Here is a 27904-nt window from a genome sequence, read left to right on the forward strand (position 1 = left end):
TCACCATCTGCAGTGATCATGGAGCCCAAGAAAGTAAAATCTCTCACTGCCTCCATTTCTTCCCCTTCTATTTGCCAGGAGGTGATGGGCCCAGTGGCCATGATTTTCAAATAGCAACTGTCAATTTGGGTTACGCTGACGCTATTCTTTTTCCTCATGGAACCTATGAGACTGGAAAAGTTAACTCACCCTTCAGTTCACAAATGTATATTTTCTTTTGCTACTCCCCCCCCCCACAAGAGAGAGAGAGAGAACACAGCAGGTCACCAAAGGATGTATGAATGGATAAATGCATTGGTGGGCAACATGCCCGTTTATACACAATGAAATATTTCTTGACAAGACTCAGGAAGATATCAGCTTCAGTCTGCTTTATACTTTCCTTTCAAATTGAATAAAGTTGGCATCATCATGTTGCTTAACATGCTGGCTGCTTTTAATGACAAAATTGGTTGGACCTCCCATCAGCGTACTTAAGACATTGGATATCCCAGTTTAGGTTACAAGAGGATTGGAACAGATGATCTGTTTAGTTCTTTGCAACTTTGGTTTGGATATACAACCCATATCAGGTTTGTGATTTCTATCATAAACACCGGTCTTCAAAGACCTACATTGGCTCCCAGTACAGTGGTACCTCGGGTTACAGACGCTTCAGGTTACATACGCTTCAGGTTACAGACTCCGCTAACCCAGAAATAGTACCTCGGGTTAAGAACTTTGCTTCAGGATGAGAACAGAAATCGCGCGGCGGCAGCGGGAGGCCCCATTAGCTAAAGTGGTACCTCAGGTTAAGAACAGTTTCAGGTTAAGAACGGACCTCCAGAATGAATTAAGTTCTTAACCTGAGGTACCACTATACGTTTCTGAGCACAATCCAAAGTGTTGGTGCTGACCTTTAAAGCCCATAGTGTGCTTTCAAAGCCATGTTGTGCTTTCAAACTGCTAGGTTGGCAGGATCTGGGACAGAGCAACAGGAGCTCACTCCGTCATGGGGATTCAAACCGCCGGCCTTCTGATCAGCAAGCCCAAGAGGCTCAGTGGTTTAGACCACAGTGCCACCCGTGTCCCCTTACCCTTCCTACAATCAGGGTCCTAAAACACACAGGAACTCTCCTAAACAGTGAAGGCTTCCTGCTGCAGAAGTTTATCATTCAACTATCATGGGGGACTATAAAGAAGGGGAAGGGGAAGTGGAGGGGCTTGCATCTGAGGCACCAGCTTGTGAGGGTGATTATGGAGGGCCAACATCACATACATAGCGTCAGGATGTGGGGAAGAACCGGGGGAGGAGCCGAACACAGTGGCATCACCACCAGCTGGGAGTTGGCTTTAACCCTCCTTGCCCTCCATAGCAGCAGGAGGAGGAAGAGATGGCCACTGGAGCTGCGCCATGCTTGACCCCACTCTTTCTGGATATCGGTAGGACCAGCTCCCACCCCAAAAATATTGGGGGGGGGAAGGGCTCAGTCCTCACCACTCCTCTAAAGCATGGCTGAAGAGGGCTCTGGTTGATTTCTCACTCCCATCAGAGATCTTTGGATCAGGATTTAGAAAGGACAAACCACAATATCCAGCCCATTCAATTCTTCCTCCAAACTTTAACAGATGTTCTGCTTCCTGTTTTATTGTTTTTGGTGTCTTTGCAGTTTCTGTGGTTGCAGAGGCTAAGCAGAGGCTGCTTCCTCCCCTAGGATTTTATTTCAATGATCAAAACCAGGAACACAATGTTATTACCACCATCAACGAATTAAAAAAAGAAAGGAAGATTTTTAAGCTTCCCACATTACCATTTCTAAAACTGCAACTTCTTGGGATCTGCTCAAGATTCATCGCACAGCTTTCCTCCGCTTTGTCCTCAATTCCCCTCACCTCCCCTCGTCACCTTTTCTTTTCTCCCATTTTGTTCAAGATCTGACTGAAGTTGTTCTGTTGGTGAATAAAAGCAATTTCTCTCTTGATCCACCTCCAACTTTCATTCTCTTTGCTCCCACCATTATCCCTGTACAAACGTGTTTTAAAATCCTTTTGCGAAGTGCGTACCTCCTTTGATTTGTAAAACCGCTGCTGAGATACATTTTCGCGAGAGTTCTTCCCCCAGCGTTAGAACGCCTTGGAAACTATTATCATACATTTCAGCTTCCCAGGTCTTGGTAAGATCTGGAATCAAAAGGAGCCATCTTTGAAGGTCCCATAAGTTTATCTGCACAAACTAAAGCGACACTCGAGAGAAAATGCTATTGTTAAGTATTTAAAATTAAACTGAGCAATGAGCTTAAAGCAAAATAGATAGATCCTTACTGGAAAACCTGAGAGTCTAATAGATAGGGTGCAAAATGAAGAAGGGACATGATGCAATGGTAAGTGCATGTGTTTGGCATGTAGAAGGCTCAACCACCAGCATCTCCAGCTAGGACTAAAAATGACACCAGGCTGAAACCGTGGTTGAGTTCCTGCTAGTTAGTGTAAACCGAAATCTTGGCCTGCCAGGAGGTCAACTTTGCCCAATGGGGTATAGGCAATCTCTCCAGAAGATAATTGTAAATTGAGGATTTAATAAGAAAAATAGGTGGTAAATGGATGTTGAAACCATATGAAGAAGTTAAGAAATATGTTAATGACTGGCTGTACTATTTTCAAATCAACGAAATGTTTAAAAAGGATCTAAAGTTAAGAGGTTTTGAGGACAAAGAGTCGAAATTCCAGAAAGAAATAATAAACAGTAACTTTAAAGTTCTGGCTAAAATGTATAGGATATTATTAGAATGGCACACGAAAGATGAAGAGGTAAAATCAGTTATGATTGATTGGGCCAAAGACTTTGGATATAACATACAAATGGAGGATTGGGAGAAACTATGGAAAGAAGGTTTAAGATTCACTGCATGTATAACTATAAAAGAAAACGTGATGAAAATGATGTATCAATGGTATTTAACACCGGTGAAGCTAGCAAGGATGTATAAGGGATGTAATAAATGTTGGAAATGTAAAGAAAAAGAAGGTACATTCTATCATATGTGGTGGGAGTGTAAGAAAGTAAAAAGTTATTGGGAAATGATATATAACGAATTGAAAAAAATGTTTAAATATACTTTTGTTAAGAAACCAGAAGCGTTCTTACTTGGTATTATAGGGAATGAGATAAATAAGAAAGACAGGAAGTTATTTCTATATGCAGTGACAGCAGCGAGAATATTAATGGCTCAGAAATGGAAGCAAGAAGAGTTACCAACATTGGAAGAATGGAGAATGAAGATGACGGACTTTGCAGAACTTGATAGACTGACAGGAAGAATTCGAAATCGACGAGATCAGAGATTTACAGAAGATTGGGAAAAGTTTACAGAGTATATGCATAACTTAAGTGAAAAACAAATAACGCTTGTAAGCTTTAACGAAGCTCTGTAAAAAGAAATGCTAGAATATGAGTGAAACAAGATTTAATTTACAAACAATGGGTGAGGTTTTAGAAATGTGTAAGAAATTAAGAAGGGAAGGAGTATCAGTCAAGTTGAGGGAAGTAAAAAAAAAAGAGATTGGATGTAAAAAAGATGTATGATTTGTATTAATTTTTTATTTGAAAATTGAAATATATATATATATATATATATATATATATATATATATATATAAAGATAATTGTTAATTGAGGAGTTAGTGATTTGACATAGTTACCCTTCATGCCTCCTCTTCCTTCCCCCTCCCTTTGCCTTGTTAAGTTCTTTGATGGCTGAGAGCAGCCTTTCATGTCCTAATCTGTTGGAAGGAAGTGATAATGCTGGGTTCCTTTTTCGATGCTGGACATCGTTTGGAGAAAGTGAGGCATTGGGTGGGGGTGGCTTATGAATGCACGGAGCCAGTTGGGCAAGCCACTCAGACTAGCTAGCGATAAATCAGATGGTTTTGAGCAGAGTTTTCTTTGAATCCCGTGCATGGACTGATCAGCTGCAGGGCCAAACTGAAGCTGCCTGGGGAGTCACTTCGCCACTTCTTGGGGGCTTTCAAGTGGCAGATTAAAGTGCTTGCTTGGTATGTACCGTATTTTTCGCCCCATAGGACGCACTTTTTCCCCTCCAAAAATGAAGGGGAAATGTGCGTGTGTCCTATGGGGCGAATGCAGGCTTTCGCTGAAGCCTGGAGAGCGAGAGGCATCGGTGCGCACCGACCCCTCTTGCTCTCCAGGCTTCAGGAAGCTATCCGCAAGCCTTGCAAGCCCTGTGGGAGTTCCCACGGGCTCACAAGGCTTGCGGGCAGCAGCCTGCCGCCCGAAGCACGGGGAGCCCTCCGGAGGACTCCCCGTGCTTCGGGCGAGTGTCCGCAAGCCTTGCGCACCCGACGAGAGGTCCCGCCGAGCGCGCGAGGCTTGGGGAGGCAGCCAGCCACCAAAGCACGGGGAGCCCTCCGGAGGACTCCCCGTGCTTTGGGCGAGTGTCCGCAAGCCTTGCGCACCCGACGGGAGGTCCCGCCGAGCGCGCAAGGCTTGGGGAGGCAGCCTGCCGCCCAAAGCACGGGGAGCCCTCCGGAGGACTCCCCGTGCTTTGGGCGAGTGTCCGCAAGCCTTGCGCACCCGACGGGAGGTCCCGCTGAGCGTGCGAGGCTTGGGGCGGCAACCTTCCGCCCAAAGCACGGGGAGCCCTCCGGAGGGCTCCCCTTGCTTCTGGCGGGTGTCCGCAAGGCTTGGGGCGGCAGCCGCAGCTGGGGGGGGAATAAATTTTTTTTATTCATTTCCCCCCCAAAAAAACGAGGTGCGTCCTATGGGCCGGTGCGCCCTATAGGACGAAAAATACGGTATATATTGCTTGCTGATTAGAATAAAACCTTTAACCTTCTCGCTCACTTGTGTTTGGTATTGCTTCTGAATCTCATTTTAAAAGAACCACCTTGCATTTGGCAAGACAAATGGAGAGAGAGAGAGAGAGAGAGAGAGAGAGATGTCAATAACCAGTAGAGAAGGTAGGAAGAAAACAGAGCACATAAAACACAATGTAATACATTAAGTATACTATGAAATGTAGAATTAAAAACAATGTAAAATCTTTTTTTAAGTCAGAAATATAAAATAATTATACTAAAATGATAAAAAACAACATAAAGTGTTAATGATTTTAAAAATCAAGACAGGATCCTGTGCTGACAAGCTATTGCCGTCACACAAAAACTAGCTATCTTGGCAGTAATCTCCGGAAACTGGTGAGCCAAAAGATAGTCACTATAAAACACTTCAATTTTTCCTGGTATTCTTTGTAAAACTGGATTAATAAGATGGCGGCGGATATCACAATAGAAGGAACAGTAGAATAAGAGATGCCCCACAGTTTCTATTATCTCTGCTTCACAAGGGCATAGGCATTCAAACTATGGTACCATTTAAAAAACCCACATCCATCTGCCAATCAGCTGCCATCATTTCAGTGGATGGTGATGTCAGCTGATGGGGGATGAGCTTGATGCTGCAAACAGGCATGCGTAGCCAAAGCACAGTGTGGGCTGTTTGCTAAAGGGCTTTCAAACAGTCCCACAGTGCTTTGTGAAACTTAAAAAAACTGGAGGTTCAAAGAACATCATGGGCCCTTATGCAACTGCATTTTGAAGTCCTGACAGTCAGGACAATGCAGTCCATCTCTGGACGTCAGTTTGAAAGCACACTATGTGGCCCCTGGAACCAAAAGGATTGGGATGTGGCCCCTTGAACTGAAAAGCTCCCCCACTCTTGCAGTAGAGGGAGTAAGGCTTGGCAGCAAGCTGACACACTTCCTCTTTGTGGGAACAAAGAGAAGGCTTAAAGAGACAACCCATATATTTTGCTTAAATGAAGAGGCAATAGATATTTGCACAGGATTTCAACTTCCAGTACCCATCCACCTGCATTCTCATGAAGCACAATGAGGGTGCGTTTATTTTCATTGGTAGTTGCTTGTTATTTGTATAAGGATTGCCTTGTTCTCTGGGCGTCTCACCTGCATAAAATGGTAACGTACAATACAATAAAATGATACCGCTAAACAACACACAGTCTGAACTTTTCCAGGTGGGAGAAGAATAAAACCAGGCGAGTAAAACATTCATAATACGCAAGCAGTGGTTTGGGTTTTCTAAGAAATAATAAATAAATAAAATCGCAGATCTTTTCAAAAAGGTTTCACCTTGTGTCTGAATGTCCGCGGAAGGTTTCCCTTTCTCCCAGTCTGCATCTGAATTGGATGAGCAATTATGTGCATATGTTTGTCATGCTTTTTACTGTCGATGTTTTTCCTCACAGCAAAACCACTCTGAGATACCTTATGGGAAGAGATTCATAAAGGGACTCAAATTTTCTTTGCAGCTCCTAGTCTCCTCCTGGCAAATATCAGTGTCAGAAAGTTAGGGAACATTTCAGAACAAAGGGGAAGGCTGAGGTGATGGTTCCTTCCCAGGGCAAATGAGCAAAAAAATCACCTCACCGCCTCTTCTGCCAGATCAAAAGCCCTTCCATAAGTAGAACACTTTATACCCAAGGTGTGAATTGGCCCATAATTCTTATTTTCATCCCTCACCACTTTTTAAAGGTTGTGATAGCGATGTTCATTTTTCCAGTATTGTTCTGTAAGTTGAATTTCTGCCACGGCAAGTCGTATCTCTTACAACCACCCCTAGAGAAGAAAATCAACAATCATGAGCATAATAATCTTCTCTCTCCAACCAATCCTTGTAGAAGAGTAATTGCATCACCTTGGCAGTACCTTTGGGGTTGGGTCTTGTCAGTAGCAATAGGGACTGAAACTCTATCATTTTGCTTTGGGTGAGCAATGTGATGATGAAGAAGAAGATATTCTCATTCCACGTACCAGCTTAATGATTTTGTTTACTCTTTAGCAGGCTCATTTCCAAACAATGACTGAGCTCTTCCTTTTCGGAAATTATGGTTCAGTAATGATTTTTAAAGCCCAGCAGGAGAGAATACCTTTCCGTGGGATTGCTAATATTGATAGGCCCTTTGAGTTCAATGTTTATGAGGAGAAGATTCAGGGGAAAGTTGTCGGTTAATAGCTCTTATCAAAATGTAGCGAGCGGAACAGAATTTTGAAAGGGAGCTGGGAGGAAGGGTTTTCGCCCCTCTCTGAAACCTTATTTATGGAAACCAACATTCAAAGAAAATTATCCCAGTACAGAAATGGGGGAATGAGCAGCTTATAGACACAGGCTTTCTTTGGATAAAGATGATGATATTTGAGAGGAGTTTACACAGAATATGTTAGGTTACTGACAATTATATGCGTATCAGAATAACAAGAATATACACATCTATATATTAATGCATGTAACAGTATATATATTTTTTTCATTCTCACTCACATTTTTCTTTCATTTTCTGTAGAGTATTCTTTTCCTGTATTACTAGAACATGGCCTTCCTGTATTCCCTTCCTGTGTTGCCTTCCTGTTGAATTCTTAGAGATCCTGCCTAGGTGGTAGTCCTGCACATTGCCTTCCAAACAACCCTGGCACGGATAGCTCCGAGTCTCTAAGTGATGTCATGACCTTCCTATCTAACTATATACATCCCCTGTTTATCACCGCAGATTACAGGAATGTTAAGTGCACTCTATATAATCTCTGAGTACCACCCTATCAATCATAGATTACGATGTTCCTGTACTCTCTCTATCTAGTGATGTGTAATGTCTTCATGTAACCCTCATATGTGCATGTAATATTGTAATGCTTGTACGCACCCCACGTGTAACCAATCAGCACCAAGCACATATGCAGCAATTGGGGTAGTATACAATAAAAGGGACTCTCTGAGATTTGGTCTGGGAGATGCCTCCCACATGAACACCCACAACTCGTCTGCCGCGTATGATTTCAACCCAACAATTTTCTCACTCTATCTTTTTATAAATTGAATCCCTCTGATAAAATAGTATAAAAAATAGCTCTTATGAAAATGTGGCGAACGTAACTGTATTTTGAAAGGGAGTGGGGAGAAAGGGTTTACCCCACTCTGAAACCTTATGTAGGGAAACCAACATTCAGAGAATGTTATCTTAGTTACAGGAGGGGGGAACCTTTGGACTGGAGGCCAGTCTTGGCCTGTAAGGAGGTCCATTTTTGCCCACAAGGCCATTTCCCTAAACCATGCCCACCAGTCAATCAAAAGATGTACTGTCTTTTGTTCATCTATAAAATGCCCCCATGTATAAGATGCCCCCTATTTTTGAGGACTCAGATTTAAGAAAATGGGGGGGAGATGTATCCATGTATAAGATGCCCCCTAATTTTTGACATTATTTTTTAGGGGGAAAACCTAGTCTTATACACAGAAAAATACGGTAATTTGTGACATCAGCAGAAGCGCATGGTTCAATTCTATTTCTTCTTTTTTAATAATATTTTTATTAAGACTTTTACATAGAAAAAAAAGAAAAGAAAAATACAAAAATACAAAAAGAAAAAGAAAAACAGATAAAAACAATTCCATTTTCATAATATTTCTTGCATTTGCTTATTTCCCAGACTTCCCCACACCTCCCCTCGCTGTATTCCAGTTCAAATGTTTAATCAGCAAATCCCTTCCCTCTATCTTATCTTAATCTTTATCTTAATGTATTAAACCTTTAGTTTTGCATCTTTTAACCTTCAAATTTTCCATACTCCTTCACCGCATTATTACTAGTAACCTTTTAACCTCCATCTGATGTCATTCTAGCATTCATTAATTTTATAATATTTCTGTAAATAGTCTTTAAATTTCTTCCAATCTTCTTCCGCTGTCTCTTCTCCCTGGTCTCTGATTCTGCCAGTCATTTTTGCCACTAGCATGGTTCAATTCTTCATTGGCGAGGGGTGCAGTGAACAGGCACATGAAGACAACGCAGCAGGACTGAGCCACCACTAGCTGACAAGTGTGTTTCAGTTTTGCTTAGTTGGAACCTAGTAGGATGGCTTCAGATTCAGCCCCTGCTTCTCACACCCAGTGCAGTGTCACAGCGCTCCTAGGGAATATGTCTGACAATCACAACTATGCATGCAGCCAGGGCCTATCTTGTACGTCTTTCCCACTCAATTGTAGAGGGGATGGTAGTCTCATTGGAAAGACCTCTGGAGTCAGCTCCACCAGTAGAGCTGCAATATTGCATGGAATTGCAAAATGGGGATGTTTACCTATATGCAAGGTGGAAGCAGGGAGGGCAGACAAATTTGATTCAGGTGGGCCTACCTAATTTGCACCTGAAACAATTTGAGAAACATCCTTCAGGGATTCACATGTCTCTGAATTTTGCAACGCAGTTCTCCAGCGAGTAATGTGTTTATGCCCCATGGAGGGCCTGAAGGTCCACAAATAGCAACACCCTAGAGGTCCCGGGCCCTAAGGAAGTTAGATTAGCCTCAACCAGAGCCAGGGCCTTTTCAACACTGGCTCCGGTCTGGTGGAACGCTCTGTCTCATGAGACCAAGGCCCTGTAGGATCTGATTTCTTTCCGTGGGGCCTGTAAGACAGAGTTGTTCCACCTGGCCTTTGGCTTGGAATCAATTTGATTCCCTTCCCCCTCTTTCTTTTTTCCTTTCTCCTCCTGTGATGGAACTCCTATTTGGGGACTTCCCTGGCTTTTTTCTGGCCCATGTAGGACCAGTCTGGATAGTTAGCCTTGGTGAAGATTTGAAGTTTTCATCCCCCAAAAAGTTTTGATTCCATTGAAATGAGGCTGCATTTTAATGTTTTAATGTTGTATTTCAATCTTGTTTTTTAAGTTGTATTTCAATCAATTTGTTTTTATATCGGTCGTTAGCCGCCCTGAGCCCAGTCTTGGCTGGGGAGGGCAGTGTATAAATAAAATTTATTATTATTGTTATAAATAAAATCGTATCATGGGGTTATGGGAGTAGTGACTGGGAGTGGCTACCAAGATCACATAACACTAATCCTGAAAGACCTACATTGGCTCCCAGTACGTTTCCGAGCACAATTCAAAGTGTTGATGCTGACCTTGAAAGCCCTAAACGGTCTTGGCCCAGTATACCTGAAGGAGTGTCTCCATCCCCATCGTTCTGCCTGGACACTGAGGTCCAGCTCTGACAGCCTTCTGGTGGTTCCCTCACCACGAGAAGTGAAGTTACAGGGAACCAGGCAGAGGGCCTTTTCGGTAGTGGTGCCCACCCTGTGGAACGCCCTCCCATCAAGGAAATAAACAACTATCTGACTTTTAGAAGACATCTGAAGGCAGCCCCTGTTTAGGGACATTTTTAATGTTTGATGTTGTATTGTATTTTAAATATTTTGTTGGAACAGGCCCAGAGTAGCAGGAGAAACACATCTAGATGGGCGGGGTATAAATAATAATATTTATTATTATTATTAGTTAAAGTAACATACAAAAATGCATTAAATCAGGAAAATCTGCTTTGAAAAATCTGTGTTATTAAGCAAAATTGCACACAGGCATGTATATTAGGGTACATTTGCACTAAAATGCTGATAAGTGCTTAAACTGATGTGGAAATATGGAAAACTGAACTTTTGACTAGAACAATGAGAAACAAACCAAAATTGACCATTTCTCCCATTCCTAGGGGTGGAGCATGTAAGAGAGAGAAGTGTGAAAAACAAGGCATGCCTTCATCTGTTTTAACACCCAAAGGAGCCCTATTTCTTTGTGAAACCTGGGTGAGTCCACCTCCTGGAGAAAACAATATTAAATCTTTATTTACACGATTGCCTAGGGGAAAAAAGAAGAAAAAGATTCACAGAACCCTGCCTGTTTCAAGAGTTTGTTGACTCATTGGGCACGTGTCTGCCTTCTGAACAGCTATCTGAATGGGTAAACACATCAAAGACTGAACTGAATTCAGGTGGTGGTATCTTAGCATAACGTATTGTAAAGGCAGGTGCTAAATCATTGCCCTTGGCCCGCCGTAAACATTGCTGAACATAGTATACAGATGCTGCTCATTTCTGTGTGGCTGCTGGAGAGAATGGCATGTGTCAACATTTTTCCTCTTTTCCCCCAATAAAATGCAGTGCTCTGCAGAAACACCCAATGCTTCTTCACTTTTTTCTGCCTCTTTTGGAACACGGAAAGCTGTTTTTTTCACAGAGTCAGCCTATTGCTAGCTTAATATGGCCTACACAGTGAAGTAGGAAGGGGCGCAGTGGGGGCGGGCCACCCTGGGTGCCCTCGCTGGGGGGGGGGGTGACATTCAGTGGGCTGCCCGCCCATGACTCACAGGCCTACCCTGAGCCATCGGGGTAAGAGGGGGGAGCTGCGCCACTTTGCGGCATTCACGTCTGGGTTTGTGGCATTCGGGAGCCAAAACGTTCGACTCGCAAGGCGTTTGGGATCCAAGGTACGACTGTTCACTTTGTCATCATCGCCATCTTATTATTTATACCTCACCCATCTGGCTGGGTTTCCCCAGCCACTCTGGGCAGCTTCCAACACACATAAAAACATAATACAGTGGTGCCTCGCAAGACGAAAATAATCCGTTCCGCGAGTCTCTTCGTCTTGCGGTTTTTTCCATCTTGCGAAGCAAGCCCATTAGCGGATTAGCGCTATTAGCGGTTTAGCGGCTATTAGCGGCTATTAAAGGCTTAAGGGATTAGCGGATTAGCTGCTAAAAGGCTATTAGCAGCTTAGATCAGCTGTTAAGCGGCTTAGCCATCAGCTGTTAAGCGGCTTAGCGAACAGCTGTTAAGCGGCTTAGGGGCTTGGGAAAAAAGGGGGGAGGGGGGGAAAAACCCCAGGAATCACAAGGCATTTTCGTCTTGCGAAGCAAGCCCATAGCAAATTCGTCCTGCGAAGCACCTCCAAAACGGAAAACCCTTTCGTCTAGCGGGTTTTCCGTCTTGCGAGGCATTTGTCTTGCGGGGCACCACTGTATAACATCCAGCATTAAAGCCTTCCCAGTACAGGCCTGCCTTCATGTGAATGGGCTCTCTCTACTTCCTGAAGTTAGTTACAGCAGAATGCTATGCATGTTTTCTCAAAAAGTCCTGTTGATATCAATGGAGCTTGCTTTCCAGTAATTTTGCAGGACTGCAGACTTAGGCGAATTCTGAAGCCGTCGCATTCAACCCCTAAACACAATATCCAAGCGCTTCAGCAGTACACAGCCCTGGCTGTTATCTCTTTGCAGGCATAATAGAATTTTTCTGCTCTTCATTCTCACTGTGAGGCTTTTTTTATGCACCGATACCCTCAGGCTCTCTCAGCAATACACAAGAGAGCTACTTTCCCCTCCAATTTATTTCTATGAGTCTTGACAGCTTTCATTTACACAAGTAGATGGTGTTTTAAACATTACCTGTGCTGCTCCTCTCATACCATCCGGACCTCTGGAGTAAGTTTCCGTAATTCCATTCCATTGACTGGCAGCAAAGGCATTGCAAACTTCAGGCACCATATGTTGCCTTATATCAAAACCTTGTTTATTGCGGAGACATCCAGAGAGACCAGCTGCAGACAACTAACCTTATAAGCCAAATTGGTTTATTCCAACCAGTCGGTCAGTTTCTGCAAGTACTTCCCCCTCTGGAAGTGCTGCTTTTTGAAAAGAAAGTCACTCAACTTTCAGGGTGGCGGATAATTTATGGCTCTTATACATACTGCTTTTCTTTTTTTTTTTTAAAAAAAATAATAATTAATTTTTTAACATATAATTTTCAACAATTATTAAACATTCTTTTATATCTTCCAACAATCACATCTGAAAATCTTCCATAAATCTTTTCACTTAATTTACATTTCTTACTTTCACTATTACATTTAAATCTCCTAACTAATGTCTCTCTTGTATCTCTTCTTTGCAATATTTCATATATTTCTCCTTACAAAACTTCTTGTAGTCCTACTAGCGTAATTTGTTGATTACAGTTGCTCTTCAAATAGTTCGTATATTTCTTCCAATCTTCCATAAATCTCTGGTGCCACAGGTTTCGAATCCTTCCTGTAATTTAATCCCATACTGCGTAGTCCATTAATTTTATCTGCCATTCTTCTTTAGTCTGTATTTCTTCTTGCTTCCATTTCTGGGCCAACAATACTCTTGCCGCTGTTGTTGCATATAAAAACAATTTAACATCCTGTCTATTAATATCCTCACTTATAATACCAAGTAAAAATGCTTCTGGTATACACACTGCTTTTCAGATAGACCTCAGAAAATAGTTTTCATAAGATGATTATGATAATTTTTTTAAATTGGAAGTTACAACAGAATGGAAAAGATGGCTATTTGTTAAGACAAAGCTGTACTACTTATTCTTTGCTCCTCTCAGGGTAGTGGCAGCACCAGAAAAAAAGATTTGGGCGACACACAGAAGGGGACAATATACAGTTGTACCTTGGAAGTCGAACGGAATCTGTTCCGGAAGTCCGTTCGACTTCCAAAATGTTCGAAAACCAAAGAGTGGCTTCTGATTGGCTGCAGGAAGTGGCTTCTGATTGGCTGCAGGAAGCTCCTGCAGCCAATCAGAAGCCGCAGAAACCCGGTTGGACATTCGGCTTCTAAAAATAGTTCACAAACCGGAATAATCACTTCCAGGTTTCCGGCGTTTGGGAGCAGTGCTGTATTTACGTTTAAGCTAAAGGAAAAAAACTGGATGTACATTTCCAAAATATAAGATAGTTCTTTTTAATTGTATTTCAGTTCAACAATTAGTTTGATAAAATACATATTTTGTTATGTGCAAATGGCTTTAGATGCCTATTAGGTCCATAAATTACCATATAACATATATTCAACACACAAAAACAGCGACAATTTGTTGTTGACAAAGGATAGCTGGCCCCATTAATGGACTATGCAGAATTGGACAAAATGACAGGAAGGATTCGAAACCTGTGGGACCAGAGATTTACAGAAGATTGGAAGAAATATACAAACTATTTGAAGAGCAACTGTAATCAACAAATTACACTAGTAGGACTACAAGAAGTTTTGTAAGGAGAAATATACGAAGGGTTACAAAGTAGAAAAAGATAGAGATATTGGTTATAAGGTTCAAATGTAATAGGGAAAATAAGAAATGCATACTAAGAGATTAGATTGGAAAATTTTCAGACAGGACTGAGGGAAGTCAAAAAAATTGAATAAGATGTAAAAATATGTTTAATTACTGCTGAAAATGGTATGTTAAAAAACTTATATATATATATATATATATATATATATATTTGCTTTCGTAGATTTTCACGGGTACAGGAATGCAGGTTTTGGTGTCCTCGGGTGTCTTCCCGTGTAAAAGTTGGGGTGTCTAGGCGACGTTTCGACGAGGTCTCACTCGTCATCTTCAGGCTGGTGCTTTCGGCTTCTTGTTACTGGAACAGAGCAGGATCTCAGTGTTTGAGTTCCTATAAATACTGTTGAGGAGGTGTGGTGTATAGCCTCCAATGTTCTGGGCAGAGAGGAGGTTCCCAGGCTAGTGTGCCTTTTCTTCTTTTGTTCCTTAATTACTTGAGGGATATCTTGAGTGATTTCTTGAGTGATTTCCTGAATCCCACTTAGGTGGGTCATTAGGTGTGGATTAGTTGCTAAAGCCTTCGTGTCTTGAACTCTTGAACTTTGTGAAGAGTTTTTCTGAGAAGATGGCTGTACTGCACTTGGTTGTGCTCTGGCTTGGCTTCGTGTATAGGGGCGAGCTGTGGTTTTGTGGCCTGTGCCAGCCAGATCTGTGTAGGGATTGCAGGGGGGTGCAGCATCCGGAGGTGCCACCCTGGTTTGGCTACTGGATGGTGTCTGTAATTTATCTGTGGAGAGGGTCTGGGTTTGGGTCTGGTGTGGTTGATTGGTGATGGCGTTCTGTGTGCCTCTGGATCTGGTGTCAGATTTTGTGGGGAGGGCTAATTTCCAGACAAAGATACAAACAGATAGAAGGAGCACCTATGGGATCACCCCTCTCACCGGTCATCGCTAACCTGTACATGGAACACTTTGAAACCAATGCTTTAGACAAGTCAGAACACAAACCCAAACTTTGGCTCAGATATGTTGACGACACCTTTGTAATTTGGCCACACGGGAAGGAAAAACTGGATAGCTTCCTCACACATCTCAACAGCCTACACCCCAAAATACAATTCACTATGGAAATAGAAGCCAACAACCAACTTCCCTTCCTTGACGTCCTAATCTACAAAAAACCTGATGGCTCCCTAGGACACACTATCTACCGGAAAAAAACACACACCAACCGCTACTTACATGCACAATCACACCACCACCCTGCACAAATAAACTCCGTAGCCAAGACTCTCATCTCCAGAACCAAACGCCTGGCTGACGAAGACCACTTGACAACTGAGTTACAGAATCTCTCAAATGTGTTAATTGCCAATGGATACCAGCAAAACAGGGTTACGAAGCTAATCCAAAAAGAAACACCCCCCAAAAACCAAGACACAGAAGAAAACAATGGCATAGCCCTCCTTCCTTATATCAAGGGCACTACAGATAAAATTAGCAAAATCCTCCATAAACACAATATCAAAACAGCCTTTTGCACCAACCAAAAAATAGCCAATATCCTCAGAAACCCCAAGGATAAAATTCAGTTGGAAAACCAAGGAGTCTATGAAATACCCTGCAAAGTCTGCCCAGCCACGTACATTGGACAAACAAACAGACGAATAAATGCACGGATCGCAGAACACAAGAATGCCGTCAAAAAAGAAGAAAAAACTTCCTCTCTTTTCCAACACATGAAAGAAACAGGACACGAAATTAATTTTGCAGATTCCAAATTGCTCTTTAACATGGAACATCACCACAAGAGAATAATCATGGAAGCCATCGAGATAGAGAAACACCCTCACAACATGAACAAGCGTGACGACACATCCCGCTTGCCAGACATCTGGAAATTAGCCCTCCCCACAAAATCTGACACCAGATCCAGAGGCACACAGAACGCCATCACCAATCAACCACACCAGACCCAAACCCAGACCCTCTCCACAGATAAATTACAGACACCATCCAGTAGCCAAACCAGGGTGGCACCTCCGGATGCTGCACCCCCCTGCAATCCCTACACAGATCTGGCTGGCACAGGCCACAAAACCACAGCTCGCCCCTATACACGAAGCCAAGCCAGAGCACAACCAAGTGCAGTACAGCCATCTTCTCAGAAAAACTCTTCACAAAGTTCAAGAGTTCAAGACACGAAGGCTTTAGCAACTAATCCACACCTAATGACCCACCTAAGTGGGATTCAGGAAATCACTCAAGAAATCACTCAAGATATCCCTCAAGTAATTAAGGAACAAAAGAAGAAAAGGCACACTAGCCTGGGAACCTCCTCTCTGCCCAGAACATTGGAGGCTATACACCACACCTCCTCAACAGTATTTATAGGAACTCAAACACTGAGATCCTGCTCTGTTCCAGTAACAAGAAGCCGAAAGCACCAGCCTGAAGATGACGAGTGAGACCTCGTCGAAACGTCGCCTAGACACCCCAACTTTTACACGGGAAGACACCCGAGGACACCAAAACCTGCATATATATATATATATATATATGGGCCCCATTACCTTCAGTAGCTTAGGGCCTCATCAAACCTAAATCCTGCTCTTTTTGGGAGCCAAAACGTTTGGGAACTAAGCTGTTTGAGAACCAAGGCACGACTTTCTTTCTGGATGGGTGAGCTGTACCCCATATGTTAAGATCTCTGAAAGAAAAATGGTATATATTACTGACAGAAACCAACAATTGGGAGGCTCAGGGCAGATGAACTCATTTAGGGGTGTGCTTGCTTCCTGCTGGCCTGTCTCAGGGCAAGATGGTTCTTCAGCTGCCCCTGTGATAACCATTGGATGAGAGTAAGGTCTCCATTGGATAGTGGTAGCTTGTCAGGTCTTTTTCTTTCTTCCCCACTTTTCTCAGGGCAAAATGAGAGGGAGAGGTCTGATTTTTTTGCTGGCTAATGGGAACTGGGGGGAAATCTGTGTGTGGTGTTTTCTTTTTTTCTCCCCTCCACCTTTAAAAATTATTTTTATTAGTAATTTCAACATCACATTTTATCAAAAAACATATCATCCTTAAATTCCCCTCCTGTTTTTTCCCTCCCCCTCCCCAAAAACATAACCCCCCCCCCCAGACTTCCCTCAGCTCCTCTCTCTGGTTTATCAACATATGTTATTTTCTGCCTGTTACAAAACTGTACAGATCCTTAATTAATCTATCTGAATGTTATCAATAAAAAGTTTGTGAATGTTTATTTAAAGCCTGCCAAGGAGTCCAGTTCATTTTGTTGTTTCTTTAAATACTTTGTAAAGGGTTCCCATTCATCTTTAAAATCACAGTGATCCTTGTAGTTTATCTGTCAATTTTGCCAATTCTGTGTAGTCCATCAATTTCTCTTGCCATAGTTCTTGTTGGGAAACTGTGTACATGCAGCTCCTCACACAGAGTCAATTAAAGTTTGGCAGACAGCCGGAAGGCAATCTGAAGGAGTAAGTCTGCCTGGAGATAACAGAGACATGGAGACAGCTCCCTGATTGGTCAAGCTCTCTCAAGGGAGTGATAATTAATGGCCTACTAACTGGAATGCATGAGTTCAGTGTTCAGAAGTTCAATAGTTCTGTGTGTCAGTGTAGGAGTTGTGAGTCGTGTCAGAGAGAGCTGGCAAAAGATCTGTGTTCTGTTCCTGTAAATAGTCCACTGTATATAATAAACACCTAACTACAAGTTCCTGGTTCCTGCTCCATAGAATCATAGAATCATAGAGTTGGAAGAGACCACAAGGGCCATCGAGTCCAACCCCCTGCCAAGCAGGAAACACCATCAGAGCACTCCTGACATATGGTTGTCAAGCCTCTGCTTAAAGACCTCCAAAGAAGAAGACTCCACCACACTCCTTGGCAGCAAATTCCACTGTCGAACAGCTCTTACTGTCAGGAAGTTCTTCCTAATGTTTAGGTGGAATCTTCTTTCTTGTAGTTTGGATCCATTGCTCCGTGTCCGCTTCTCTGGAGCAGCAGAAAACAACCTTTCTCCCTCCTCTATGTGACAACCTTTTATATATTTGAACATGGCTATCATATCACCCCTTAACCTCCTCTTCTCCAGGCTAAACATGCCCAGCTCCCTTAACCGTTCCTCATAAGGCATCGTTTCCAGGCCTTTGACCATTTTGGTTGCCCTCCTCTGGACATGTTCCAGGTTGTCAGTGTCCTTCTTGAGGACACTTCGTCTATCCTGTCTGCAGCCAAGTTGCCAATTGCTTCCGTGGATTCTGCGTTTACTCTGCGAGGTCTGGCTAAGGTCCTGCAGCTAGTCAGAACGTTGTGAAACACCAAATAGGTTTTGCCAATAGTTCTTTAGTCAGGATTTCCTCGTTCTTCCATCCTTGTGCTATTAAGACTCTTGCCGCTGTTGTCGCACACATAAAGATATTTTTCAATTTCCTTGGCAGGTCTTTTCCTACAATCCCTAACAAAAATGCTTCAGATTTTTTAACAAATGTTAATTGGAACATTTTCTTCAGTTTTTTATATATCATTTCCCAAAACTTTTTGATTTCATTACAACATATGTATTAAACATATGCATTAAACATATGATAAAAGGTCCCTTCTTTTTCTTTGCACTGTGTGTAGTGTTTTCAGTCAGTCTCGTTGTTGGGAAATTTGATTGGCAAATTCCAATATGAAGCAGAGTTGAGAAGCCATACGCTTTTGTACTTTCTAAACATTCCACTGCAGTTTTCTACTTTATAAACATTAAAAACATCTCCTTTTAACAGTGTGAGTTTTGAAACAAAGTACGTTTAGAAATGCATATTTTTTTTGGGGGGGGATGTTAAAATACATATTTCAATTAGTTGTTTTTAATCACAAATTAACATGGAGTCAGGACTGCATGGACTTAGGTATGAGTTCATCTGAAAATGACATGGGCTTGAAAGAGATTGATTTGTTCACCCCTGGTTGCAGCTTGTAAAGAAATTCTCCATATCTTATTGAGTAGAAAGAACATTTTGCAATATTGCTGTAGACCTGCAGGCCCCATTGCAGGTAGTTGTCATAAAGGCCAGTCCATCAGCCCACTCTTGGATATACAGTGGTACCTCAGGTTACATACGCTTCAGGTTATATACGCTTCAGGTTGCAGACTCCGCTAATCCAGAAGTAGTTCCTTGGATTAAGAACTTTGCTTCAGGATGAGAACAGAAATTGCGTGACAGTGGCGGTGCAGCGGCAGTGGGAGACCCCATTAGCTAAAGTGGTGCTTCGGGTTAAGAACAGTTTCAGGTTAAGAACGGACCTCTGGAACGAATTAAGTACGTAACCAGAGATACCACTGTACAGTATACAGATTCCCTCCCCATTTTCTCACTTTTAAAGAACTGTTTATATTTTACCACTGTAGCACTAATATAGAACAAAAGTAAGTGTGTGTGTGTGTGTCTGTGTGTGTGTGTGTGTGTGTGTGTGTGTGTGCAATCTCTCTCTCTCTCTTTGGAAACAAGGAAAAGCAAAGTCTCCCTCTGGTCATAAAGCCCAGTTGTAGCGTTAACCTTCATTTTTATTTATTTATTTTAAATGATCTATCTCGCCATTTCTGGCCCGAATGGGACCCCAGGTAGCTCACAGCGCAACCAAAGAACATTGACAACCATAAAAACCAATAAAAAACCAATAACATAAATAAAAATACAATATAGAGTAGAAAGAACTGTGGAGCCAGCTTAGCCCTCATTTCCTTTCTCCCCAAGCCCTGGAAAAGAAAAAAGATTTCGCTTCTTTCTCAAAAGATTTCCCCTTCTTTTTCTGCAGTGTGCATTCCTTTGGGCGGGGAAGTTCTTTTGGCAGAACCATCCCTCTCTCCTGACTTTATTGCCATATATAAAACATTTGCATACCACCACTCATTAAAAGTCCATAGCATATAAAAATATAACAACAGTCCAGTAAGCTTGGTAGCAATGAGCAACAAATACCTGAGGGAGCAAGTGTGATTTTTGCAAGCACTCAAAACTTGTTTATGTTGTGTTTCAGGAGGGAGGTGATTCAACAAAGGGGAGCCTTTGACAGAAGAGCCCCTCCCCTTGGGCTGCAGGAATGGGGAACCTGTGAGCCTTCAGATGTTAGACATATCCCACCAGCCATGTTGGTTGGAGTTGAATGGGAGTTTGGAGTCCATTCATATTTTGACAGCAGAGACATCACCTTGCCAACAAAGGCCCGTATAGTTAAAGCTATGTTTTTCCCAGTAGTGATGTATGGAAGTGAGAGCTGGACCATAAAAAAGGCTGATCACCGAAGAATTGATGCTTTTGAATTATGGTGCTGGAGGAGATTCTTGAGAGTCCCATGGACTGCAAGAAGATCAAACCTCTCCATTCTGATGGAAATCAGCCCTGAGTGCTCACTGGAAGGACAGATCCTGAAGCTGAGGCTCCAATACTTTGGCCACCTCATGAGAAGAGAAGACTCCCTGGAAAAGACCCTGATGTTGGGAAAGATGGAGGGCACAAGGAGAAGGGGAGGACAGAGGACGAGATGGTTGGACAGTGTTCTCGAAGCTACCAGCATGAGTTTGACCAAACTGCGAGAGGCAGTGGAAGACAGGAGTGCCTGGGGTTCTCTGGTCCATGGGGTCATGAAGATGTGCGCCGCCGGACATGCTTCCGGCAGGATGCTTCTCATCCTGAAGCATAGTTCTTAACCCAAGGTACTATTTCTGGGTTAGCAGAGTCTGTAACCTGAAGCATCTGCAACCTGAAGCATATGTAACCCAAGGTACCACTGTAGTTAAGTTTCTAGCTCTATCATCAGTACATTTTATTTTATTGCTATGGTTAGTGGCTGATGCAAATTAAGATTCTTCTAATTCTGATTCTGCTTTGGATGGGTTTTGCTGCGAAAGCAGTACAGTGGTACCTCAGGCTAAGTACTTAATTCATTCTGGAGGTCCATTCTTAACCTGAAACTGTTCTTAACCTGAAGCACCACTTTAGCTAATGGGGCCTCCCCCTGCTGCTGCGCCGCCGGAGCACAATTTCTGTTCTGAAGCAAAGTTCTTAACCTGAAGCACTATTTCTGGGTTAGCGGAGTCTGTAACCTGAAGCGTATGTAACCTGAAGCATATGTAACCCGAGGTACCACTGTATAGCGATATTTTAACAAAAATAAAGGAACTGGAGAGTTGTAGGTGGGAACTACTACAGAACACAGTTCAGCTGTGTGTTCAGTAGTGAGCCTTTTCTGAGATGGAGATTTCCTTTGGACAGCTTTGATAAGGCTTAAAAATACATGGGAAATACAACGCTGATTGTCACTACGTGTTGGTTCCTGACAAGTTCCTGATTGCTGTTAGTCTTTCTCCTTTCCATCAGCAGTGGGCTTAATATGAAAAAGAATTCGTTGAAAATGGAAAGTTTGCCATGAAGCCCGCTATTAAAATAATTGCACATCTTTTAATGGTCTGAAGCAGACGTTGCTTGCGCTGCACATTATATCCACTTTGTTTCCATAGTAATGGGGAGGGCAGGAAAACCCGCAAATAAGTTGCTAAGTAATCATGGGGGCATTTCATTTTTTTAAGTGCTTCACTTGCACTCTCTCAGAAAGAGGTGAGGTGGCATGAATAAATGAGTGGTTTAAGTTATAACACCAATCCACATCACAGAATTACATCTCATAATAAAGGTATTTTCCAGAAAGAACAACTGCCTTTATGTCAAAGAGCTTTTGGGCGGCTCATGCCCTGTGTGCAAATTGAAATGGAGGTTTCTGAGGCAGGGCAAACATTTTGTTTGGCTCCAAGCTTTTGGCTTATAAATAGAAGCCCTCAGACACACACACACACACACACACACAAACACAAACACAAACACACACAAATTATACTCAATGATGTTTGGGAATTCCAAGAAACCAAAACCATCAGTGCTGTGTCGAAAGGCTCAGCCCACCATCTTCATTCAAAATGGCATCTGATGGTATCTAAACGTGGACAAAAACCTGCTCTTTGATCTTAGAAATCACCATGCAAAATTTGGTTATGGTATCTAAAGTAGTGCTGAAATGCACAGTGAACAAGCGACTTTCCAAAATATACCAGAAATATGTGTTTGTCTGCACACACATGTGTGTATGTATGCATAGTGTATATGAGAATTCTGCTAGTAAGTTTCCTGAGCAAGGTCTGTACAAAGCTTTGCTGAATATTAATGTTGAACTCTGGTGTGACTGTTATTTAGTACATTGCATGTTCGCCACATAGCGCTTCTACCACATTAAGTGATATACAAATTGCATGGATAAACAAAACAAGGCAAAATCGAAGTGTTTACTTTCCATTTGCTTGGATAGTGCTTAGCTTCTAACTAAGCCCTGTTACTTGATGGCTGGAAGGGGTCTGGCCCACTCAAAATCACTCAGTGCTTGAAGATTTGGTCTTTTATTTGCTTCCTGATAAACAGATACATAAAAAGCCCAGCAAAGCAAAAGCTGTAAACCAGGCATAGGCAAACTTGGCCCTCCAGATGTTTTGGGACTACAATTCCCATCATCCCTGACCACTGGTCCTGTTAGCTAGGGATGATGGGAGTTGTAGTCCCAAAACATCTGAAGGGCCAAGTTTGCCTATGCCTGCTGTAAACCCACAAGGAGGCCAATTAAACATCAGTGTGCAGGGAAGCCCTTTGAGAGTACTTTGTTGCTACCAGTTCTTCTTTCTTTCCCCCATGGGATCACCATTTTATAGGCATACATGTTCCAGGTGGCTTATATTTCATACACCAGACCCAGTGTCCCTATTTTCCAGGGATGTCCCTGATTTAGAGAAGCCATCCCAATTTCTGATTTGATCCCGGAATGTCCCACTTTTCCTTAGGACGCCCCTATTTTCATTGGAGAAATGTTTGAGCGTATGGAGTTATTTGACTCCTGAGCTGTCTGAAGGCAATCTTGTATAGAGAAGCTTTAAAAAAATGTTTTATTATGTTTTTATATGTGTTGGAAGCTGCCCAGAGTGGCTGGGGCAAGCCAGTAAGTTGTGTGGAGTATAAACAGTAAAATTCACATTATGGAATGGGACGTCCCTATTCTCATCAGAGAAATGTTGGAGGGTATGCATACATGAAGGACATGAAGTTCCAGCAGTCCTTAAATTTAACATGCACATCCTTATGTTACAATGATGACAACATATGCCCTATGTTCACCCTGGGTTGTTGTTGTTTTTTGCAATGTCTGAAGTGGGGACTAAACAACTAGTTTCCTATTCATGTTCCCATGTCTTCCTTGTATAGTTTGGACCTCTTGAGACCCACGTTGAGATCCGTGAAGCTCATATGTGAGTACAGCTCAGGCTTATTGACTGGAATTGACCGTCCAGGGGTCCTTTACCTTTTTTGGGGGTTTTTTAACCACTGGGAGATCTCTAATTTGTCTCCCTTTTGCACATGAGGTCATTGGAAATAGCCAAGAGCACAACATAATTGTTGCACCAGCAATAGGAGGACCTGAGTCTGCAATTGATGGTGGATCTTGTGGGATGTAATCCATTGGTACAGTCAAATGCAACATTCCTTATTTCCCTAGAGTGGCCACATGCAGGGGGACATCCAGTCAGGGTAACTTCCTGTTCCACTGGTCTGGAGCATCCTCCCCCTGCATGTGACCTGGGAGATGGGCGTGGCCCTGGCTGACTCCACAAAATGCAGCCATTTTCTCAGTCTAGCTCCATTGTCTTGTTCTTTCTCTTGCTTGCTGCTCTCTTGCCGCCATGCTGCTCTCCTGCAGCCATTTTGTTGTCTTAATGTAATTTTTGCTGTCTGCTGGCTCTTAGCCAGCAGCACATGAGTTGAGTCTCCATATGAGATGAACTCGCAGTTTGTTGTCTAACTACCAAGTAATGTCTGCCTTTCAGGGATCAAACTGTGAACTGAAATGTGAGTCAACGTTTTGTTACTTTACTCAGAAAGACTCTTGTGTCTTTATTCTTTTAAGAGGGATCAAAAGGGAGATACCAGAAATAAACTCAACTAAGAGATTCAAACAGATCTGCAAACAAGCTTCCAGCTATACTGAAGGGAATCTGCTCTGCTTACTTATTCAATATATCGTTTCCTACTATCCTGTGTAATCTCACTGTATACAAGTTGTACAAGTGACAATAAAGTATGTCAATTCAATTAACATTCCCACAGACCTTGGGGCATCTTAGGTGTGGATTCTGCCTCTGCATGAGCACCCAGGCCTGGTCAAAGGAAGGAGCTGCAAGGAAAGATTGCATACCCTCCAACATTTCTCCAAATATCTTAAGGGCAGGTTCAATCAGCTGCACTCCCTTATTGTAATAAAACTTCATCAATGCCTCAATGCTTTTCTGTGCCTTTCCCTGTTAGGATATTTCCGTTCCACCTTAAAAGGGAGCAGGATGTTCGTGTCACAGCCTGCGCATTTCCTGTTTCACAGGATGTTTATGTTGTGTCTTTGCTTTCGATTCTCTCTCTCTGCCGGAGACATCTGAAGCAGGCAGTCATGTTTTTCTTTGTTCTGATCAACGCTGAATAAACTTGTAAATCATGCTCTCCTGACTGTAACTTTTGCTGTGCATTATCTGCTGATAGAGCGTGCATCGGTTCTGGAATGTGGCAAGCTATTTCTAGAGCTCGTGTCGCTAATTGCTGATACTGCGTGTCTACGGGAGATCAATGGAAGTCCGGAGACGACGTGGAGTCAAGATGGACTATATCTCCCTGGCAGTATCCCAACATTCCCTTCAGTGTCTCCATATGACACTTCCAAGAGAGGTTTTTATTCAGGAATACACCCAGATACCTATGGTAAATGAGCGAGTTCGTTCTATAGCCAGCTGATCCAAGCACCATCTATGCCTAGCACTGTGTCTGCCAGCAATCACAATCTTGGTACCAGCAAAGTTTATAGATAGGCTTTCCTGTTTACACTATGTGCTGAGGGAAGGCAATGCTAGAAAGGGTGAAAATATTAAATGCCCAGGGATCCAAATCAGAAACTGGATTGGCTTAAGAGAGCCAGTAAAGTGGTACCTCAGGTTACATATGCTTCAGGTTACAGACGCTTCAGGTTACAGACTCCGCCAACCCAGAAATAGTACCTCGGGTTAAGAACTTTGCTTCAGTATGAGAACAGAAATCGTGCTCTGGCGGTGCAGTGGCAGCAGGAGGCCCCATTAGCTAAAGTGGTGCTTCAGGTCAGACTAACCTGATCTCATTTTTTGACAGAATTACAAGCCTGGTAGATGAAGGGAACGCAGTGGATGTAGTCTACCTTGATTTCAGCAAGGCATTTGACAAGGTGCCCCATGATATTCTTGTAAAGAAGCTGGTAAAATGCGGTCTTGACTATGCTACCACTCAGTGGATTTGTAACTGGCTGACTGACCGGACCCAAAGGGTGCTCATCAATGGTTCCTCTTCATCCTGGAGAAGAGTGACTAGTGGGGTGCCACAGGGTTCTGTCTTGGGCCCGGTCTTATTCAACATCTTTATCAACGACTTGGATGATGGACTCAAGGGCATCCTGATCAAATTTGCAGATGACACCAAACTGGGAGGGGTGGCTAACACCCCAGAAGACAGGATCACACTTCAAAACGACCTTGACAGATTAGAGAACTGGGCCAAAACAAACAAGATGAATTTTAACAGGGAGAAATGTAAAGTATTGCACTTGGGCAAAAAAAATGAGAGGCACAAATACAAGATGGGTGACACCTGGCTTGAGAGCAGTACATGTGAAAAGGATCTAGGAGTCTTGGTTGACCACAAACTTAACATGAGCCAACAGTGTGACGCGGCAGCTAAAAAAGCCAATGCAATTCTGGGCTGCATCAATAGGAGTATAGCATCTAGATCAAGGGAAGTTATAGTGCCACTGTATTCTGCTCTGGTCAGACCTCACCTGGAGTACTGTGTCCAGTTCTGGGCACCACAGTTCAAGAAGGACACTGACAAACTAGAACGTGTACAGAGGAGGGCAACCAAAATGGTCAAAGGCCTGGAAACAATGCCTTATGAGGATCGGCTAAGGGAGCTGGGCATGTTTAGCCTGGAGAAGAGGAGGTTAAGGGGTGATATGATAGCCATGTTCAAATATATAAAAGGATGTCACATAGAGGAGGGAGAAAGGTTGTTTTCTGCTGCTCCAGAGAAGCGGACACGGAGCAATGGATACAAACTACAAGAAAGAAGATTCCACCTAAACATTAGGAAGAACTTCCTGACAGTAAGAGCTGTTCGACAGTGGAATTTGCTGCCAAGGAGTGTGGTGGAGTCTCCTTCTTTGGAGGTCTTTAAGCAGAGGCTTGACAACCATATGTCAGGAGTGCTCTGATGGTGTTTCCTGCTTGGCGGGGGGTTGGACTCGATGACCCTTGTGGTCTCTTCCAACTCTATGATTCTATGATTCTATGATTCTAGGTTAAGAACAGTCTCAGGTTAAGTACAGACCTCCGGAACGAATTAAGTACTTAACCTGAGGTACCACTGTATTATCTCCTGAGCAACAAAACATTGTTAACGGTTTTTGTGTGACAGGCTCTAGCCATCCTATCCGAGCAAACTGGATTTTAATTCAAATTGAAATACGTATTGGGAGTGCCTTTCCGATCTGTTTAATGCACTGCTTTTCTTCAACATTGCCGAAGGAAGAGGAGCCCGACGAGTTGGGATGCAGATTCTGAAGTGGACAAAGAGTGGCAATTCATATATGACAAACCAGATCTGAGGGAAGTTTTAGAGGCTGTTTATCCATTGCTGCCAGTCAGATCAAATTTATCTCCTTGCCACTTCAGTGACGGATATTACCGTTCACACAGTCGGATAAGTGAACTTGTCAGCATTATTGGGGGAATATATTTTTATGCTGAAATTATTCACAAACTCTCTGGCGCTTTTAAAGGACTGCGGGTACCTCTCGTTAGAATTTTAAACTTGTCATCTGTTCTTCTCTTCATGAGAAGACATGCCTTTTCAAATATATAGGGCAAAAGAGTTGTATACTCCTCAATCTTGCAACGTCTATAAAAGCTATGCTGTTGATATTATCGAAGGGATTATTAGGTTATATGCAATGAAGCTGTTCTGTTTGCAAAAGGACTTCCGCCAGCACACAACAGGGCCCTGTCTCTCCTTCTCCTTTCACTACCCCCCCCCCCCGCACTTATAAATCTTTTCTGGGGGTTTTCTCAACCTCTTGCACTTGTGGGAAGTCCTTTCAGTAACAATCTATCCATATCTCTCTTTGTCTCTCTAGAAGCACTGCTGGATTTACCGGTACGTACAAGCTAAACAAGCTATAGCTTAGGGCCCCACTCTCTTGGGGGCCCCCCCAAAAATTAAAGGAAAAAAACCTGGGTGTACATTTCCAAAATATAAGATAAAAAACAAATAAAATAAAACCTACATACAGCAACAGCATTTTGTGTTGTGTAGGCCCCTATGATGTAAGTAATGGGCCCTGCCTGCTAGCCTGCTCCATAAAATATCACTGGTTTGCTCATTTTGATATATAGGGTGCCTACATTCTGCATGTGCAAATGGCTTTAGATACCTAATAGGTCCATAAATATAGCATATATTCAACACAAAAAACAGTGACCATTTGCTGTTGACAAAGACATCTGGGCATATAAAGGGCCCCATTACCTTCAGTAGCTTAGGGTCTCATCAAACCTAAATCCAGCCCTGTCTAGAAGTTATAAGTAGATTTATCCATATAAGCAATCATTATTACAGTACAGTTTGCATAGACATGGAACTTTAAAGGAAGCAACAGCAAACGGGATTTACAATGTATGTTCTTTTTAGTTGATTGGTTTCATTTTAAGCAATACATACTAGAACTACCAAACGCCTTGCAGGCCACAGTTTTCAAGAAAACTGTTCTTCCTGTTACCCGTTTGCAATCAGCAGTTGATCTGCA

At 42.7% G+C, this 27904-nt stretch overlaps 1 long non-coding RNA gene across 3 annotated transcripts in view; it reads left to right on the forward strand.

Annotated features, from left to right (window-relative positions):
* LOC310658271 overlaps positions 1-27904 on the forward strand; it is a 42784-nt gene that overhangs the window by 12682 nt on the left and 2198 nt on the right. The gene's annotated exons all lie outside the window — the stretch shown is intronic.

The sequence above is a fragment of the Podarcis tiliguerta genome (genome assembly GCF_965153285.1).
Source record: "Podarcis tiliguerta genome assembly, chromosome: 10".
Classification (NCBI taxonomy): Eukaryota; Metazoa; Chordata; class Lepidosauria; order Squamata; family Lacertidae; genus Podarcis; species Podarcis tiliguerta.